This window comes from Salmo salar, chromosome 14, assembly GCF_965601325.2.
Source record: "Salmo salar chromosome 14, fSalSal1, whole genome shotgun sequence".
Classification (NCBI taxonomy): domain Eukaryota; kingdom Metazoa; phylum Chordata; class Actinopteri; order Salmoniformes; family Salmonidae; genus Salmo; species Salmo salar.
The window spans coordinates 38,574,420-38,584,186 of record NC_138304.1 but is presented as its reverse complement, the minus strand read 5'-3'; positions in this window follow the sequence as shown (position 1 = coordinate 38,584,186).

Here is a 9,767-nt window from a genome sequence, read left to right as displayed (position 1 = left end):
TCCACCGTTCAAACTCATTCAAGTCTAAATCGGACACCTTCAGCCTTGAGTAGTTTTGTGCTGGTGGAAGTCAGAATGCTCAGCTACAGTATGTATAAAAGGGATAATGCGCTATTTCAAATAGCCTTACACTGGATTTCTGCATTCTGAAACATAGTGCCTCACAAATATGCCCTGGGTGAGTAACTATGGGGTTATATTCACATGAATAGACATATCAATGTATCGTATTGCATCATCTCAGTGGCTCAGTGGTGGCTCAGTGGTCACTGTTACTGTGTGTCTGTCCTGCTCCTGTCTTATGTAATAATCATACATTATGTTTTATAATCCAATCCACTCTTTAGGGTTAATAGAGAATGGAGAAAAGAGGAGAGAGAGGGGGGAAAGAGAGGAGAGAGAGAGTGAGTGAGTAAAAAGAGAGAGAGAGGCTAAAGGTCTGCTGGATGCGGAGTGGACCAGATGCCAGTCTCTAGCACTGTCACTAGTCTAAGTGCTGCTGGTAAATGTCACGGCACCCTTCCGGAACTTTCATTACGCACACCTGGCCCCTATTCCAGGGAGTGGCAGCTAGCCTAGTGGTTAGAGTGTTGGACTAATGACTGAAAGGTTGCAAGTTCTAATCCCCAAGCTGACAAGGTAAACATCTGTTGTTCTGCCCCTGAACAAGGCAGTTAACCCACTGTTCCTAGACTGTCATTGAAAATAAGAAATTGTTCTTAACTGACTTGCCTAGTATAAAATGATTGTTAATTGTGTCCTTGGTTTACCATTGTTACAATGTCTGTTGGTTTGTGAAAGTACCTGTGCTATGTTGTTTTGGCTTTCATGCCACGTATATTGTGCAGACGATTACGGGTCTCGTCCCATGTGATAATCATTGTGCGATTGTGTTATTTATTTGAGGTACTCCTTGCTCTTTTGTTTGGGTGTCAACACTGTGTTTTGTAATAGTGTTTGTTTGGTCTTCATCCCATGCCTTTACACGGCACGCTGTAATGTGAGTAAATTTTTAAAAAACTGTTACGCATTCCTGTGCCTGTCTCCCGATCCCTTATACCAGTGTGACAGTAAACTGATTATCAGGGCTGTTTCTTTGTGTGTGTATTTGTGTGTGTGTTGGGGGAAATGCTGCTTCTCTACAGATGGAAAACTGTCAAAATGCGATGGTGAATTGACTGCAATGTCAAGAGTAGAGGTAATATTCCAAAATATTGGAAACACTTGCGTAAAAGAGGGATACAAAGTATATTGAAAGTAGTTAATTAAGCAATTACCATCCCATCATGCTTAGGGTCATGTATAAAAATGCTGGGCAGGCCATTATTTTGTTTCCCATGGCTATGACCCCATAGGATGACAATGCCCCCATTCACAGGGCATGCGTAGTCACTGAACGGTTTGATGAGCATGAAATCAATGTAAACCATATGTCATGGCCGTCTCAGTCATCAGATCTCAACCCAACTGAACACTTATGGGAGATTCTGGAGAGGCGCCTGAGATGGGATTTTTCACCACCATCAACAAAACACCAAATAAAGGAATTTATCATGGGAGAATGGTGTCGCATCCCTCCAGTAGAGTTAGACACTTGTAGAATCTATGCCATGGTGCATCGAAGCTGTTCTGGCTCGTGGTGGCCCAACGCCCTATTAAGACACTTAATATTGGTGTTTCCTTTATTTTGGCAGTTACCTGTATGTGTGAACTATGAACACAAATACTGCTGTTGCCCATTAGTTTTTCCCAATTGCTAAAACACAATTTTGCAAACTAGGCTGGTTTATCAAAATACTTAACACAATTCACAAAACCACACCCAAACCCAAAATACCTCATATATCCTGCAAAATGAAGCACTGCAACTAAAACTACATATAGCATTATCAAAATCAAACGTTTGCACGAAATGGCACACACTTCATTCATATTACCCGATTTTTGTCTAACCAACTACACACTGTTGGCCATAATGAAAAGCACTCATCTTTAGTATGCTTTGCCATAATACTAAAATATACTGCTCAAAAAAATAAAGGGAACACTTAAACAACACATCCTAGATCTGAATGAAAGAAATAATCTTATTAAATACTTTTCTTTACATAGTTGAATGTGCTGACAACAAAATCACACAAAAATAATCAATGGAAATCCAATTTATCAACCCATGGAGGTCTGGATTTGGAGTCACACTCAAATTTAAAGTGGAAAACCACACTACAGGCTGATCCGACTTTGATGTAATGTCCTTAAAACAAGTCAAAATGAGGCTCAGTAATGTGTGTGGCCTCCACGTGCCTGTATGACCTCCCTACAACGCCTGGGCATGCTCCTGATGAGGTGGCGGATGGTCTCCTGAGGGATCTCCTCCCAGACCTGGACTAAAGCATCCGCCAAATCCTGGACAGTCTGTGGTGCAACGTGGCGTTGGTGGATGGAGCGAGACATGATGTCCTAGATGTGCTCAATTGGATTCAGATCTGGGGAACGGGCGGGCCAGTCCATAGCATCAATGCCATCCTCTTGCAGGAACTGCTGACACACTCCAGCCACATGAGGTCTAGCATTGTCTTGCATTAGGAGGAACCCAGGGCCAACCGCACCAGCATATGGTCTCACAAGGGGTCTAAGGATCTCATCTCGGTACCTAATGGCAGTCAGGCTACCTCTGGCGAGCACATGGAGGGCTGTGCGGCCCCCCAAAGAAATGCCACCCCACACCATGACTGACCCACCGCCAAACCGGTCATGCTGGAGGATGTTGCAGGCAGCAGAACGTTCTCCACGGCGTCTCCAGACTCTGTCACGTCTGTCACATGTGCTCAGTGTGAACCTGCTTTCATCTGTGAAGGGCACAGGGCGCCAGTGGCGAATTTGCCAATCTTGGTGTTCTCTGGCAAATGCCAAACGTCCTGCACGGTGTTGGGCTGTAAGCACAACCCCCACCTGTGGACGTCGGACCCTCATACCACCCTCGTGGAGTCTGTTTCTGACCGTTTGAGCAGACACATGCACATTTGTGGCCTGCTGGAGGTCATTTTGCAGGGCTCTGGCAGTGCTCCTCCTGCTCCTCCTTGCACAAAGGCGGAGGTAGCGGTCCTGCTGCTGGGTTGTTGCCCTCCTACGGCCTCCTCCACGTCTCCTGATGTACTGGCCTGTCTCCTGGTAGGGCCTCCATGCTCTGGACACTACGCTGACAGACACAGCAAACCTTCTTGCCACAGCTCGCATTGATGTGCCATCCTGGATGAGCTGCACTACCTGAGCCACTTGTGTGGGTTGTAGACACCGTCTCATGCTACCACTAGAGTGAAAGCACCGCCAGCATTCAAAAGTGACCAAAACATCAGCCAGGAAGCATAGGAACTGAGAAGTGGTCTGTGGTCACCCCCTGCAGAACCACTCCTTTATTGGGGGTGTCTTGCTAATTGCCTATAATTTCCACCTGTTGTCTATTCCATTTGCACAACAGTATGTGAAATGTATTGTCAATCAGTGTTGCTTCCTAAGTGGAGTTTGATTTCACAGAAGTGTGATTGACTTGGAGTTACATTGTGTTGTTTAAGTGTTCCCTTTATTTTTTTGAGCAGTGTAGTTCAAATTGTAGAAAATTCTTCAGACGCACAGAAATATTTGCAGATACACACGTGCTGTTGAAACATTTCATTTTTCAGCAAACAAGTCAGTGCAACATATGCACAGCAGATACATTTACATTGGACTGAACAAAAATATGCTCACAAAAAAAACAGTAAACTGAAAAAAGAAAATTGCTGATTTTTTTTTTTTATTTTATTTTTTTTAAGAGGCAAGAAAAATAATTAGGCAGCATCTTGCCGCACAGCTGGGTCTGGCCACAACGCCTCATCCGCGTCACAGGCAATATCTTCCCTTGCCAGACATCGAAGAAAGAAGCGCCTTGAGTGCCTTATCTATCCCTGAATCGCACCCACATCAATCTCATCACATGCCTCTTCCATAGCCTGCACAAGAGACATGCGCACAAATGGCTGCCGGTCGTATACCTTCCACCGCCATGCAGAAAATAACTCTTCTATGGGGTTCAGAAATGGTGAGTATGGTGGGAGGTATTGCAAGCGAAATGGTGGGTGGTCAGCAAACCAGTTTTGGACTGGGGCTGCACGATGAAAGCTCACGTTGTCCCATACTACAACGTACCGGGTTCTTTGATGGTCTGCATCATTCATACGCTCTGGTGGTATGAGAATGTTGTGGAGTCTGTCCAGAAATGTGAGAATAAGGGCTGTGTTGTATGGTCCAATGTTGGCATGACGGTGGAGGACACCATGCGTATTAGAGATGGCACCGCACATTGTGATGTTCCCACCACGTTGGCCAGGAACATCTATAATGGTTCTGTGGCCAATGACGTTTCTCCCCCTTCTTCTGGTCTTTGCTAGGTTGAACCCAGCCTCATCTATAAAGATGAACTCATGTGGGATTGCATGAGCATCCATTTCCAGTACTCCCTGAAAACAAAGAACAAAAGCAGTCAATATGGTGTTATCCAGTACACTGGGAAACAATGTTGCATGTAGTGTTCTGCAGTCAATATTGTACTTACATCCACATATGCTCGTCTGACCTCTTTGTTTCTTTGAGAGTTTCTCTCAAATGGCACCTTAAAGTTGTTTCATTCTGATTTGGTTTCCCTTGAGAATGCGAGCCAATGTGGACAGACTGACTCGTTGAATGTTGTTGAATATGGCGTTGCCTTGGATGATGTGGCTTTGAATTTCTCGTAATCCGATTTCATTATTTTCCAAAACCAAGTTTACAATGGCAGCTTCCTGTACCCCGGTGAACATTTGGCCCCTTCTTCCACCATGGTTGCGTCTCTCAGTCCTTTAGTAAAACAAAAAAAATAATATATATAGGGCTTGGACAATGCAGCCTAAAGATATTTCCCCCACAGTAGAGTAAATTCTACAGGAAATTTGTGCAGTTAATGTATGACATCAGCCATTCATGAAGTAAACAGGTGTCACCCAACTGATACACTATGACATGGGGTGTACTACATAGTGTGAAAGAAATGTTGGTTACATACCTGTACTCCAGTCTAAATGTCCGGATACAGGCGACAGTAAAACGGCTCAAGTTGGGCTGCACTCTCTGTCCAGGCTCTCGCATTGTCAGCCCATGGTTGATGACATGATCAACTAAGGTTGATCTGATTTCATTGAAAGTTGTCTTCTTTGGCCATGAACTCCTCTACCAGCTCTACCCCTACCTCTCACTCTTCCTCCCCCTCTCATTCTCCCCCTCCCTCTTCCTCTCTCTGCAACGGCTTCCATTGTTGTTGTAAAACAAAAGGTGCTCACCTGTGGTCTTTTCATAGTGCTTACTTCCTGATTGAAGTGGTAACAATTAACCATTGAGGTGTTTGGCCAGGTGGCACATGTATTGGCCAATTAGCTCATGTAGTGTCATTTTGAATGGCTGTGTTTTGAAATGGCAAACATGTGACTTTATGTCAGATTGTTGTGTCTTATGCAGAGAACCGTGTGCAGTGCATTTAAAAATTGCCATTTTGAATTGCAAAATGTGTGTAAAGCAGAAAATGTGTTTAGACTTTTGGAGACTTGAGAACAGGTTTTGCTCTCTGTGTGTCAATTTAAATAATTGTGCTGTGCATGTCATTTTAGTGTGTTAGCAATTGGAAAAAAACTGTAAATGTCCATTTACATCATGTGCAATATGGAATCTGCCATGGCATTCAACTTTTCATTGTTCATTTATTCAAGCACTGGAGCCTGTCTCCTCCCCTTCATCCTCCCCTGATGATTGAAGTGGATTTAACAAGTGACATCAATAAGTGATCATGGCTTTCACCTGGACAGTCTACTATGTCATGGAAAGAGCAGGTGTTACTTAATGTTTTGTACACTCAGTGTATTTGTAGGTGTGTGTGTGTGTGTGTGTGTGTGTGTGTGTGTGTGTGTGTGTGTGTGTGTGTGTGTGTGTGTGTGTGTGTGTGTGTGTGTGTGTGTGTGTGTGTGTGTGTGTTCAACACTGCTTGTACGGCTTTATTGAGAGGAAGCACAGAAGATGGAGTACAGCTTGATGGTTCAGTTAACATGACGTCTAATACACACATACTGCATCCAGTTCCTCTCTGACTCATCATCTTTAAATAAAGATTGGTTACATTACACTGCTGTTATATATACATATATGTAATAGTCTCTCGTTACAGACACCAAATCCAGTAGCTGGCCTGCGCACGTGAGATATTTGGTTCTGGGTTGTGAAATTGATGTAGTAGATATTATCCCTTAACCGACTAGAATGCAACTACCCAATTTTCTGTTCTTCCATTGCAATTGTGCTTCCGCTTACATACATATCTGGTACAAGGTGCTCTTCCAATATTCAGAGCTACCCAGGAATATTATAATAGGGTAAAGTATTGTGCTGTTGCCTACAGTATATACTCTGCCCCCAGGTGAGAGCCAGCTCAGATAAAGCAGAGGCAGAGAGGCTCTGGATATTACTGTTCATTAATAATTCACCTCCAGGTTTCTCTCTGCTTCCTTATGTTTTGTATTTTACACTGTTACACTTTTACGTGACAAAGACATAGGCCTAGTTTGATCTACAAATAAACAGTGAAGATGGTCAAAGAATTGTATAGATAGAGGATTGTCTTTCACACACACTCTCTCTCTTGCTCTACAAATCACAAACTTCTACAATTATGGCCTTAAAGTTGTAGGACTGATTCTGTTTCCTGCTGATAGAGTATGAATTGACCATGATCTGATGCCACAGACTGACAAGACAAGACTGTAGTCTGTAGAGAGGGTCCTGACCTGAACTAGGCAGGAGTGTTTTCAGAACTGTTTCACATAGTCAGGCCATAGACATTGCCTAACAACCTGTACATTCTGAACATTATAATGAGGTAGATCAGCTTCTGTTCTGCATGCTCAATGTCTGCATTAATTACTTAGGATTTTGGTGGTGGCTGGCGTCTTGTCCTAGTCTTAAATAGCAGAGTGACTATCTTGGTTAGCTATAGGCCTAGTAATATTAATCATTTATCAGGTGTGGAAACTGACAGATCATTGAGGCTACTGAGACAAACCATATTTGACAGCTGGACCAAAACCCGCATGAACGCTTTTACGCACCATCGAACTGTGCCAGCGCTCTACTGACACTTGAGCTCATCTGAACGAGCTGTAAATAATGCAGATGTTGTGAGTCAATTCGTCTCATAATAAACCACAGGCATACGAACCCATGTCTGCAGAAGAAAGCTTGAGCGAGAAGCCGACCGTATCTATCTGGTCCGATCTCTCGGCCCCAGATGTGGGCATGCTTCTCCCGGCCTCCCCTGATGTCGCAATCTCATCCATTTACAATTCCCAGATAAGCGGCGTGTTATATGCCCTTCGTTGATGCTATGGCGAATTCCTAATGTATAGGACATTGACATCACGTTGAATAGGCTACATAGTTGGCCTCATCGCCCTTTCAACACTAGTCGTATCTTCATCGTGGCAATTGTACGAGCATAATGCACACACTACGGGGGATTTCTTGTCGCATAGTACGCAGCTGTGGCTATATCATACTGTTCCTCTCGAGCATTACAAACCCACTCGGTTGCATTCTCACAGCTGGGGCTTCGTCATTCAAGTAAGATGGTCTATCATACATGTCATCGGAGCATCCTCTTGCGGTTGACATGCTCATACACACTGAAAAATAAACACAACATGCAACAAACATTTTTATTTTTACTGAGTTACAGTTCATAAGGAAATCAGTCAATTGAAATATATTCATTAGGCCCTAATCTATAAATATTACGACTGGGAATACAGATATGAATGTGCTGGTCACAGATTCTGTACCTTAAAGAGGTAGGGACATGGATGAGAAAACCAGTAAGTATCTCGTGTGACCACCATTTGCCTCCTGCAGCGCAACATCTCCTTCGCATAGAGCACAGCCCGTGTACATAACTGGGGCTAAACTGCCTGCCATCCAGGACCTCTACACCAGGCGGTGTCAGAGGAAGGCCCTAAAAATTGTCAAAGACACCAGCCAACCCAGTCATAGACTGTTCTCTCTACTACCGCATGGCAAGCGGCACCGGAGTGCCAAGTCTAGGTCAAAAAGGCTTCTCAACAGTTTTTACCCTCAAGCCATAAGACTCCTGAACAGGTAATCAAATAGCTACCTGGACTATTTCCATTGTGTGCCCCCCCATTCATGTATATTCTACCTCAATCAGCCAGACTAACCGGTGCCTGTATATAGCCTCCCTACTGTTATATTTCACTGCTGTTTTTATTTCTGTACTTACCTATTGTCCATCAAATACATTTTTGGACTGTTGGTTAGAGTCTAAGAATTTCACTGTAAGGTCTACACTCATTGTATTGGTCGCACATGACAAATACACTTTGATTTGATCAGGCTGTTGTGGCTTGTGGAATGCTGTCCCAGTCCTCTTTCATGGATGTGCGAAGTTTCTGTATATTGGCGGGAACTGGAACACTGTCATACACGTTGATCCAGAGCATCCCAAACGTGCTCAATGGGTGACATGTCAGGTGAGTATGCAGGCCATGGAAGAACTGGGACATTTTCAGCTTCCAGGAATTGTGTACAGATCCCGGCGACATGGGGCAGTGCATTATCATGCTGAAACAAAAGGTGATGGCAGCAGATGAATGGCGCTACAATGGGCCTCAGGATCTCATCACCCATCTCTGTGAATTCAAATTTCCATCAATAAAATGCAATTGTGTTCATATCTTATGCCTGCCCATAAAACCCTACCGCCACCATGAGGCACTCTGTTCACAAAAGCATCTGCCCAGTACAGCTGAAACCAGGATTCATCTGTGAAGAGCACACTTCTCCAGCATGTCGTTGAAAGTGAGCATTTGCCCACTGAAGTCAGTTACAACTCCGAACTGCAATCAGGTCAAGACCCTGCTGAGGACAAGGAGCAGGCATACAATCTTCCCTGAGGCAGTTTGAGTTTGGAGAGATTCTTAATTTGTGCAAACCCACAATTTCATCAGATGTCCGGGTGGCTGGTCTCAGACGATCCAGCAGTCATGGGCTGGCGTGGTTACACGTGGTCTGCGGTTGTGATGCCAATTGGACGTACTGACAAATTCTCAAAAATGACATTGGAGGCAGCTATTGGTAGAAAAATGAACATTCAATTCTCTAGCAACAGCTCTGGAGGACTTCCTTGCAGTCAGCAAGCCAATTACACTCTCCCTGAAAACATGAGACATTGTGACAGACCTTCACATTTTAGTGGCCTTTGTCCCCAGCACACGATGCACCTGTGTGATAATGTGGTTTAACCAGCTTCTTGATAAGCCATCCACCTGACAGGTATGGCATATCTTGGCAAAGGAGAAATGCTCACTAACAGGGATGTGTACAAATGTTTTGCTAAATAAGCTTTGTGTATGGAACATTTCAGGGACCTATTATTTCAGTCTGTGCAAAATCAAATCATAATTTCATTGGGCATGTTCGCCCACTAAAATGGTATCCAGTTGGGTAGAATGACAGCACAAATAATTTCCATTCCAAAATTAAGACATGGCTATATAACCTACAATCAGAGAAAAATATCTTCCAGTAAACAGTCATTCAGTATATGTCTTCCAGTAAATAACTATTTCATGCAAGTAATCTAACTTGTGTTGTACAATTTATGTGTTGAATGTAGTTTATAAGTTACAGACCATAAACAG